The sequence below is a fragment of the Archocentrus centrarchus genome, chromosome 21 (assembly GCF_007364275.1).
Source record: "Archocentrus centrarchus isolate MPI-CPG fArcCen1 chromosome 21, fArcCen1, whole genome shotgun sequence".
NCBI lineage: Eukaryota > Metazoa > Chordata > Actinopteri > Cichliformes > Cichlidae > Archocentrus > Archocentrus centrarchus.
The window spans coordinates 5,995,430-6,006,431 of NC_044366.1; the positions used below are offsets into that span (position 1 = coordinate 5,995,430).

The 11,002-nt window shown below is 39.6% G+C and overlaps 1 protein-coding gene across 1 annotated transcript in view; it reads left to right on the forward strand.

The window, feature by feature from the left end:
* Positions 1 to 10,296, forward strand: part of calcrla (calcitonin receptor-like a) — a 51,843-nt gene extending 41,547 nt beyond the window's left edge. Inside the window, exons 14-15 of the transcript XR_004021696.1 lie at positions 9,920 to 10,139; positions 10,220 to 10,296. The gene's annotated coding sequence lies outside the window, so the exon portion shown is untranslated. The remainder of the gene's footprint in view (positions 1 to 9,919; positions 10,140 to 10,219) is intronic.
* The last annotated feature ends 706 nt before the right edge of the window (positions 10,297 to 11,002 follow it).

An 11,002-nucleotide genomic window follows, 5' to 3' on the forward strand; every position in this document is an offset into this window, starting at 1 on the left:
TAAACCTCAGCTGTGGGCTATTGTGTTTAAGTTTTAGCAAATGTGAGCAGGTTAATGTGCAAAACTGAGATGGTGAGTTTGGTGAGTATTATGCATCTTCATTGTTAGGACATTAGCAGTCTATATTAGCTTGTAGCTATTACGATCAAGTATTCTCTCTAGCGCTTAAAGGGTTAAGCCAGTCTGCAGTTCATTTTGAGTTCATGTTGAGAAATGCTCATCCCACTGTACTTAATAAATTAGTTTATCCCCCTGTGGCCAGTCAAATTGGTTTTAATAAGAGGCTATCTGGGGAATCTGAGTTATTACTTTAGCACCATGATGTACCAGGAAATTGAGCCTGACTCTGTCTGACCCCCGCTCCCTCTGACCCCTCCACCCCCCCTGCTCCATGCTCTATGCATCTCTTTCTGAAACTGACAAACTTCTCTTTATATCCTGCAGCTTTCACGTGGGGCTCCTTTGCTTCACAGCGCAGACAGGTGCAGATATCTGAGAATCTTGGGGTTGCTTCTCCCTCTGACCATGTGGGATGCGAGGGGTTCACCCAGGCTTCACATTCCTTGGGAAACACTCAGGGGGGGGGGGGGTGCTTTGGTGTGCGGTGACACTGTGACATTGTGACAATGTGAGGAGAGAAAATGTTTGAGAGACATAATTAATGTTAGTGTCTTTGTGAGAATACTTAAAATTCACAAATAACTACGTGGTGTAATTATGAGTCTCTCATACTTTGGGACACTCTGAAGGGCACTCTGAAGGTAGACTGGACAAATCCCTGTCCTCACAGGTTTATCTTTAAAGTTACCTATTTTGACCCTATAGGTAGAAGCAACAGGTAAGAAAATAGAGGCGTGTCTCTTTGGTCAGAAGTAATTTAAACTTTACTCTCACCTCAAAGGAGGGTTGGCTGACTGGGAGCAATGGATCAAAAAGCAGCAGAGATACTTTTCAGGTTTTTGAAGGATGCAACATGGAAGAAACTGCTGCTGTTTCATGCATATTAACTTGTTTAGGTTAAGGTGCAAACTGCAATTAAATACAGCCTTATAATATTTAAAGAAATGCCACAGTACTTGTTCAAGGATGGTTTACCAGATGGAGAAAAAAAAAGGATGAAAAAGCAGAGTTGGAAGGCTCTGTATTATTAATTTTTTACTAATAACATGCTGATAAAATTACTAATTCCAATTTGATGTACCAGATCAGTAGAGTAAAATTTGCACCACAGTTAGGCGTGTTGGCCTCAACATATACACACTTTTTGTTTAAGATAAGTTTCTGTCAGCAGCTTGCAGTTAAATGGCTGACCGCGTAGAGCTTCCAGGAAGCACTAATGCACATCAGCCAGAAAGCTGTTTGGCAGCTGATGATGGGAAGCGTGATGACAGGTGTATCGTAACAGTGGCACGGACACTGTAGAAAGTGAGAATGGAAGGATAAGCTGTGACAGAGCTTTTGCGTGTGCGAAATTAGAGCTGTGTGTCTTTGTATGTCAACATTGTAGAGATGTGTTGCAGAATGTTTCTGTCCTGAATGAATGTAGTTCTGTATGCACATATTTCCAAACATCCACACTCAAAAATGCTGTAATTCTCGCTTCAATCCAGTCCTGAATAATAATGCAAGTCGTGCAGTTTCGCAGTGCATGCCAGTCCTGCATTGGTGCCCATGGCAACAAAAATACCCTCAGTGTGTACTGTAATGATCATACTTCCTATGCCCTTGGATTTGACACCAGAGGTTTAGGGATTTAACTCCTTGCTAAATCTGTCACATGGAACCCGGAAGAGATCAGCAGTTCAGCTGAAACTAACACCACTGGGACTGGTTCCAGTTGGTCCTCCGGTGGAAGATCATCTGGAGATCTTCTTTATGTGTTTGCTGCCAAAAAAACTGAAATAATCAAAGATCTTAAACTTGGGATGTGCAGGTTATGAGTTCTGTTAAATATTGATAAATACTGCCCACGTTTGTTGGTCACGTGATTAGTCCAATGCGCTCAAATGTGCTGCATTGATGAGATGGATTTTCATGTAATATATGGTTGTAATCCCTCAATTTTTCATTTTTCACCACACTATCAGTACCTCCCTGATGTTGCATAAAATTTTGGTGCAGATCTAATATCAAAATAGCGAGCATTCCAGCAACTGTGATCATTTCTGCATCTTTATGATCTCAATATCCGTGCTCTCCTTAGGATTACCTGAAATCATTTTCATAATCTTCTGGTTTGCCATAGTTCCATCAGCTCATTTTCATTTCCAGGGTGTCCTTTTGTGTCTTTTGGCATCTGTGCCCTGATGCACTGGATTATGGAAATTTTAAGTCTTCATTTGCCACAGAGCAGATTTAGTTATGAATGGGTGTGTTTTAACCTCAACCAAGATCTTTTCCTAAACCTAATGAAGTCGGTGTCGCTGTAACCAGTGAGTCAAATCGAAAGAAAAGTGCAAGTGGAGAGCTAAACAAATCAGCTATCGCAATGTGCAAAATGCAAAGGTACCAGTGAGACATGAACCAGGGTTTCATGCCTGATGAACCTGTAATTTATAATACAAGTTAGCAGTGCACACAACTGCAAAATATCTGCATTTATAAGCAAGTAGCTGAGCTGACATTTTTTCTCTCCTTCTCTGTTGTTTCCCCCTTCCTGTTTCACAGTTCTTTGGCTGGCACACCTGATCTCTATCAACCACTCATCAAGCTGCAGTATAAATACCCCAGTCCTACTATTCACTACTCTGTTGAGCTGTCTGGTAGTAATGTCAAGGCCATCTTCTCTTAGTCTTAAATGCTTTCTAGTTTTAACTCTGCTCATCTTGTATGCTCCAAAAGTCTTGTCAGTTCCATGTTGTTAGCTTCACCACACTGTGCCAAATGCATGCATACCCCCTCTTCACCAGTGACCTAGATATTCCTCACCACTTGCACTGCATCTCCAGCCTTACCTTTACAAAAAGAGCATGTTTTTAAATAAAACTTATGCGTCATTATATTCTGTATGAATACACCCCACCCCCCCCAACTCATCCCATGTCCAGTTCCAAAACCAAAACCATATTTTCACCCAATAAAATCAAATCAAACTTAAATTATGAGAGCTTTTTTTTTTTTTTTAATAAAAACAATACCTACAAAAATCATCCTAATGTTTTACTGTGGGCTAATTAGCAAATTTTAACATGGTAACACATAAAAATAAAGCAACCAGTATTTATTTAACAATCAGGTCATTTGTTGCTCCTGCTTGAAGACAAAACAAAGTTTCCTCAACCGTAAAATCTGTCATTTAGCAAGCGAAACTGGAATGTTCAACAATTTACACAATTCCACCCAGTTGAGCTGAGAAAAGGGGTGGCTTGTTTGTGGAGCCGATTGTTCAGGACATCTGCTAACAAGACAGACTGCAGAATGGCAGCTCTTCACTCTATCAGGACAAGGAAATGTCTGTCCAGGCTGTTCACAACTGAGAGGCCACAAGACTTCCGGCAATTGTAGGAGAAGGAAAAAGAAAACACTGCTTTTTAGTACATATACTTTCTGAGCTTGTAGTCATGAGGATAATTGTGTTTCTCCAGCAAATTGTAACTCGTACTTGTTGAGTGATGCTTGGTGGGGGAAAAAAACACACCAAGCAATCTAAAACATAAAGATTACGGTCCCACACTAAAGTGAGATTATAGGTTTTTCTTTTCTTTTATTACCATGTCAGTTTGTAAATGTTGATTTAAAATTTTGTGTTCTCTAAAAAAATTAATTTAGCTATAAACCAACGCTTACTACTGTGGCAGATGATACATCATGTATCATATTGAGTTAATATTTACAGCCAAAACACAAGATAAATGTTGTTTAGAATAAACATATCAAAAATCACATAAATTATGTCAAATCAAAAATGCCCAAATCTTCAGGTCTATATTTTAAGAAGCTTCGACTATATGTGCACACCCATATAAATCAAACAGATATTTGATAATTTAAAGTAGAACAAACTCCAAACACAAATAACTTCAATACAATTGTTAGAAATGAATGAGACTTTAAACACAATGAGACAGATTTTTATTTATCATCCTTTTTCTTCCACTTATTCAGGGCTAGGTCACGGGGCAGTAGCCTGAGCCCTGGGACACACAAACCCCAGCATCATGATAAGGGGGAAGATTCATAGAGATGGACAGATTTTTTTTAAACAACACAAAAACAAGATGTTACTCTATACTTTACGTACCTGTCTACCACTGTACTGTATCAGTATGCAAGACTTCATTCAGGAATAAAGTTGTTGTTATTGTTTGTTGGTACTAAAATCTTTTCTGTGCTCCAGGAACTTTAAACATTAATCGGAGGAAATGGCTTTTATTAAATTGCAATCAGTCAGTAAACACATAATCTGATTGGTGTTAACCTCAGTTCTATATAGTAGCAGGAGAAGGCGTAGGGACCAAGGGAATATATTGTCCTATGTTATATGTAATTTACTGAAAACATCATTATTGTCATGGCCGTGGAGGAAACGGGCGAGGAAGGGCAAACACGAAGGACTCCGGAGACATACATAACTCAAAAGGTTTATTAAAGATGGGGGGGGAAAGAATACAAAAACCTTTCAGAAGGGAGACAAAGGGAGACCACAGGGAGCACAGGGGCACACAAAGTCAACGACACGACAAAGAACAGATGGAAACTGAGGGCTTGAATACACACTGGGTAATCAGGGCAAGAGAAAACAGCAGGGAACAACAGGTGAGGCAAATGAAACTAATTACACAGGGGAAGCAAAGCTAAACACAAAGCACAGGGAAATCACACTGGCAAAATAAAACAGGAAGTGATAAAGCAAGGAACACGCGGACGAGTCACAACACTGGGAACATGACATCAAACATACTGGGAGGACAAGCTCAGGAAATAAACTATAAACACAAAATGCTGGGCAAAAGGCCCAGGACATGACAATTATGGTGATTAACAGGAATATTTTACTCAAATTTCTGCTAACTATAGTTTGACTTCTGTTAAATAGAAATGGAAATGAAAGTAAATTTAATGTGATTTGTGATAAGCTGCAGTTAATTAGTGTTTAATTTTATTTTGTGAAGCATTAGGCTGCAGGATTTGTTCATCCTGTCTACAGAGTTTCAGATGATAATTTGCACATATGCCAAAAAAACAACCAAAGATTAAAACAAATTCAAATGGATTTTAAATTTCACAGGAGCCAACAGTGGATTATGTTAGAGAGGGATTGCAGTGCCTGCAGAGGTTCTTTATCTGGCCCCAGGCAAGAGCAGCCAGCACTGGTGGCATACTGCATGGAAGAAGCAGCAGCATGCCACAGTAAGAAAGCAAAATTCCAAACAGCATTGGCGTCAGAGATCACCTTTCCAAGCAGCAGACGGCGGTGTTGTAAGAACCAGTTTAAGGTTAGATCATCTAAATCACTGCATTTGGGTAATGAACTATGACGGGAATAGGTATGAGCAAGCTGTATCACACATAAAAAGATGCATAATGTCCTTCTCTTGCAGAAGTGTTGTTACCTCATTGATATTCTGCTGGGTTTTTTGTTTGTTTTCTTTGTTTGTTTTGTTTTTTACATTTTAAAACAGAAGAGTTACAAGCAACTGAAAATACATTATGTTTGATCAGTTTCTATGTCTTCCCAGTCAGGCAGCTTAAGGCGTGCTAAGTTATTTTGGATGCATCTTTTCAATTTATATTTATTTGTTCAGCTTGTTTATGCAATGTACACATTTAGTACTCCTTAAACAGTCTTTTGGAAATGCTGCTCACCCACTTTTACTGTGATTATTCAAGGATTGTGTTCTAATCTGGACAGACAGAAATCAGAGACTTAACATTTATCATGCAGACACTGATGGTTTTCATCCCATTAGGTCTCATCGGTCCCCAACATTAAAACAAAATATTAAATCTAAGCTCATATGTCTTCTGGGATTTTATCCTTGTGGCGCTGGATGATTTTCCCAGTTATATGTATTTGCTTTCTCTTTACTTCCAGTCTGCTTTCCATCACATTTCCTCCCAGTACCGTCATTATTGCTCCAAGTAAAGAAATCTCTGATGTTACCTTTTGACATTACTTTCCTTTTCTTTATTTTCTACAAGATAACAACCCTCTGCTTCAGGTTTACCCTAATTGTCATGTGATATGTGCATACAGGCTTAAATTTATTATTTCTGAAATGGTGATTAAATGCTTGTCTGAGTGGGGAATGTTTTCTTTTAAATCACCAGTTTAAAAGAAACAAAGTTTATGTCCCATGTCTCAGCAACTCCTACTGGGCTTCTAGTGGAACCGCAGGAGTGTTCAGTGGTATAAATGTATTATAATTATAATACATTTGAACCGCAGGAGTGTTCAGTGGTATAAATGTATTATAATTATAATACATTTGAACCGCAGGAGTGTTCAGTGGTATAAATGTATTATAATTATAATACATTTGACTAGGTGTAGATAAAGGCATGTTTGTTGGGAGGGAACCACTTCTTGTTAGACTTCAGCTCTCCTGGCTGCAGTTCTGCACGTTACCTGTACATACAAACCTCCAGGTTGAAACGCTTTGGTTAATGTTGGAGAACAGATCGTGCCTCAAAGCACTGACTGTCAGTTGGTAATGGAACACAAACTCATCAGGTAAAACCTGGTGTTTTGCTGACCTGTGCTTCCACCCCAAACATCTGCCAACTGATTTTATTTTTTTTAATATATTCCTCATGAAATAAAGTCAAGCATCTGACCATCAGAAAACACTGAAACCACTTCAGGGGTCTTAACACGATCCCATCAAAAGTACAAGATTGCTGTTTAAGGTGTAAAAATTTAACCAGGATGCTGCTGAAAATGTGGGTTCCCAACATTTTTGACCCGATTTCACTTCTCCCTGAGTAACTAAATAGAAGGCACTTTGAGGCTTTGTTTTCTGTTTCATTTGCTATGCTTTGGTCCAGTTCCAGAAAATCACACTGATGGATAAGTGCCTGTCACAGTTGTCACCTTGTTGTAGATGATGGTTATTTGAGAAAAGATGAGTTTCTAAAACAGGACTAAATGTGAGTTGTTAAAGGCAGGCTGCAGAAGTTCTTTCATATTCTGACTGAATTTCATATTGAAATGTGTTCACATGTTGAAATAAACTCATTAACTGATGCCAAGCCACATTTGAAAGGTGCAGTATCTGAAATTTTCATTCTGAAGATTCTACATATTTTCTGCTGAAAGTCATTTAAAATAATCTCATTGAGTTTACCTAATATTATAGTAACGTAAGTGAACTGTGGCTGTTCAGTTTGATCCATATTCATATCTTCATGCTTTCGGAAAAAGGGCCCCGGCCAAAAAAAAAAACAAAAAACAAATCCAGGAAAAAAGTCTCCCACTCCCATCTTAATCATCTTACAGATGCATTTAACCTTTTGTGGGAACCATCCAACCCCGCTGCCTGGGAATCACTGTTGGAAATTTGCAACATGTCTTTGGGGATTATAATTTATTTTAGAGTGCAATTATTATTCCTACAGGCTGGCGACCTGTTCAGGGTGTACCCTGCCTCTCGCCCTATGACAGCTGGGATAGGCTCCAGCCCCCCCGCGACCCTGACCAGGATAAGCGGAAGTGAATGGATGGATGGATGGAATTATTATTCCTGTACCTGAAAATGGAAGTGAAATAATGACAAAAGCATTTTGATATCATGGTTTGATTGTTTTAGAATTCAAATGTCGTATTTACACTTACAGCCTCTGGATGGGAATGAGTAAACAGTGGATTGTTTCATAACTGCTTATACTAAAGAAAAAAAAGCTCCAGACTTCCTTGTGCTTAATCTCCTGCACATCCTCAGATAAGACGTTCCTATAAACACCGGATGGAATGTTTACAAAGCGTCCTGTCATTCCTGTGCCCTTTGCCCGTAACTGAATGTAATTAAAGAAATTATATTTAATTTGACGTCATTGTGGAAGCACTGCTGGGATTTTGCAGCAGATGGCTGCCAATAAATAAATTCATTAAGAAAAAACCAAAACAAAACATACCTTAAAGCAAATATTCAGAATCTGTGACAGACTGTAGCTGGTGTCAGCTACGTCCATGCACTCTGTATTTGAATTAATTTAACACTCAGTGATGTTGGGCTCTTAATAACTCTCGGATTATTAGTGCTGCAGTCTGAGTCAAACAGGCAGATTTATTAAACAGAAGCATCTCTTTTGTTTTACAGCACATTACTTGAATGTTTGCTCGTCACTGTGCAGAACAATATATGTGTTTTCGTTACGGTTAATTGTTAAAACGCTAAAAGAAATTTGGTCAAATCCACCTAATTTCTTTCAGTACATTACACAAGTAATTACTTGGAAAGTGTGTCTGCGATTGCAAGAGTGTGTGGCTTAGTAGAGACATGTCCAGCATTTATTGACTTGTTTCTCGCAGTCATTGACGATGCAATTACGGTGTTGTGATACTCTTTAAATTACAGACTGTACATAAAAGATGAGGCCACAGTGAACCTCAAGCTGAGTTTTGTCAAACACTGTGGTGGATATTTAAACAAGTTTAAAGCATAGCAGAAAAACAGGTGACATCCTGTTTAGTTAGCAGCCAAATACAACACATCATATGCTTGTTTTGATTTCCTGAGTACCATATAGAGATTTATTTAATTTACAGAATACTTTATAACACTGCAGTCACTGCCAAAACAGCTTTTATCCCCAAGTTCTGGAACATCTGTTTACATCGGGAAGGTGCGTCCTTATATAACACATTTTTCAAGGATGCAGACTTAAAGAAATAAATAGATCTGTTGTTGATCAGTTAGTAGAAGGCTTCTAAAAGTGAAAATTTTGCTCACTTGTTTTTTAATGTTTGTGTCCAGAAAAATAAAAGATTTAAATGAATGTTAGGTAAGGATGCAATGATGTAATGATGACATGAAAAAAAAACAACCCTGTACTGTATCTGACGCAGTGTTCTCGTCTCGTCCAGATAGTTCCAGCACTGCAGCATGAATGACTCATCATAACAATGACTAACATGACCTGTGAGCACACTTCAAGTGACAGTCAACTCAGGGATAGAATATAATTTGCTCTCACAATGATGCATTATAAGGAAAAAAAAAAAAAAAAAAAAAGGCGATTCAGCCCACCCACGGTTTCAAGTACTCACACACAGGTTTTAATGGGTTTCTGGAATAGTCCTGCCACCCCTACTCACTGCTCATACACACCGAGTGCCCATGTGCATAAAGGGAGTCTGACCACTTCATTTTGCTTTTTGATTGAGTAATCAAAGTGCCTTGGCTGGTAAATATGAAATCATGTCCTGAATAGTTTTCTGAATATTTTATCAGAAGGATGTGCGTTTTTTTATGCACGGTTGTCACAGGGGACAACCCCCCCCCCAAGTGTATGAAAAGAGGGAAATTTGCTGCTCCTCGAACTGTTGTCCACACAATTTCAAGCTCTGGATATTAGATGATATTTTTTGCATATATGTATGCAAATAACTTCTGGTAAGCAGACAGAAGCAAAGTTGAATGAGGCTGACTGTCAGGATACAGGCTGTGTGTGTGTGTGTGTGTGTGTCTGTGTGTGTGTGTGTGTGTGTGTGTGTGTGTGTGTGTGTGTGTGTGTGTGTGTGTGTGTGTGTGTGTGTGTCCATTTCTTTCAGGTGGAGATGTGGGCAGGCTGGCACTGCTCCTGCACACCTGCACACATTTGGTCATTGGTCCATTGGTGGACTGTGTATTCAGACTGGGCTGCGACTGTGGGGCTCTGCTAGACTGTTGCATCACCCTTAGCAGTAAAGTGTTGTCTGTGCATGAACTTGACTTAGTTTGATCCGTTCAGTAATCGAATAATCGTCTCCATCTTGCAGCCTGTGAACTCAAGGAGCTTTACCTGGATCTCCTCGCTTCTGCGTTTTCCTGGAAGAATTCACCTGCGTCACTTTGAAGAAATCCCAGCCCACAGCCCATGAGCTTAACCTCCCAGTCACATCTCTCAGAAAAGCCACTCTCCACCACACCGCAACACTCTCCTGGGAACACAGTGAGCCACTTACTGGACCCTCCCTGCCTCAGCTCTTCAGTCCCCAAGTAAGGACTCATACTTAGTGCAGCCACCTTTTCCCTACTGTTTATTCTGGTCATACTAACAGTTTATTTCTCTCTTCCAGACTCTCCCTGATTGCCTGCCGCTTTATCTTCCAGCTCTCACACTGCTAATCCATTTGCTCACTCTAAATAAACTCACATTAAATCACTACTGTTGTCGTGTCTGCCTTTGGGTCCAGCAAATTGTTGTGAATTATGACAGAGATGGAGAGCGGTTTAATAAGAGGCAGTTTTAAGGAGGTGAACAACAGGATGCTATATTACTCAAACAACACACAGATATGTTGCAGCGTGTTATGAATTGTAACACTGATGATATTAAACATCATAGGCTGGCTGTGACCTGCCTCCACTAGCTTTCCCCATTATGAGTAAAAGAGGCAGGTTCTCACTACTGCTGTACAAGCAACATAATCTAGACAACATTTTATGGGGTGCCAAGTGTGGAAATATGGGAATGAGGAAATCAGGAGTGGCAGGACTTGAGGACAGGGAGACAGTGGTGAGATGTGTGGTAGGAGTGACAGATGGGTTCAAGGTGGGGCTGGGGTTATATCAGAGCTCAGCTCTGACCCCCTTGTTATCTGTGATGGTGATGGACATCCTCTTTCTAGGATGAACATTTCTTTTTAAGAAGCCTTTGTGTGAGCTGGATTCCTGGGAAATCTACTGTTACCAGATACTGTAGCCCCAGTGAAGTGCTGTGATTAACTTACTGTACTAAACCATAAAGTGTCTACATGTGCCTAAGTTTCAGAGTTTGCTGCCCTGAAAGAAAATAAAAAAAAAAAAAAAGATCTGGTTTATGCAACATTTTTACTGCATCTCTCTGCTCCCCCCTTATC